This window comes from Tupaia chinensis, unplaced genomic scaffold (genome assembly GCF_000334495.1).
Source record: "Tupaia chinensis unplaced genomic scaffold, TupChi_1.0 Scaffold000335_1, whole genome shotgun sequence".
Lineage (NCBI taxonomy): Eukaryota > Metazoa > Chordata > Mammalia > Scandentia > Tupaiidae > Tupaia > Tupaia belangeri.
Window position 1 is genome coordinate 2,603,243 of NW_006159829.1, and position 318 is coordinate 2,603,560.

Below are 318 nucleotides of genomic sequence, written 5' to 3' on the forward strand. Positions count from 1 at the left end.
CATGCATATCAGTCAAGACATTACTAGCCACATCATCATCATCAAATAGCTCATCATTTTTTTCGAATTATTGTTATTTTTTAAACATTCAATCACTATATATTGGAGGAGTCCGACCCGGTGGGGCTCCAGGACCCGTCTGAGCCCCTTGACCTTTGAGCATCGCTTCCGGTCGGTTCAGTAAGTTGGCAAGGCCGCGACTGTACGCCCCCCGACCTTGGAACAAGCTTGGGTCACTTAGCATGTCGACAAGGCCGCTTGCTATTCACTCCGGGACTGTGATAGCCTTGCTGGGAAGTGACCCCCCTCTGACTCCCC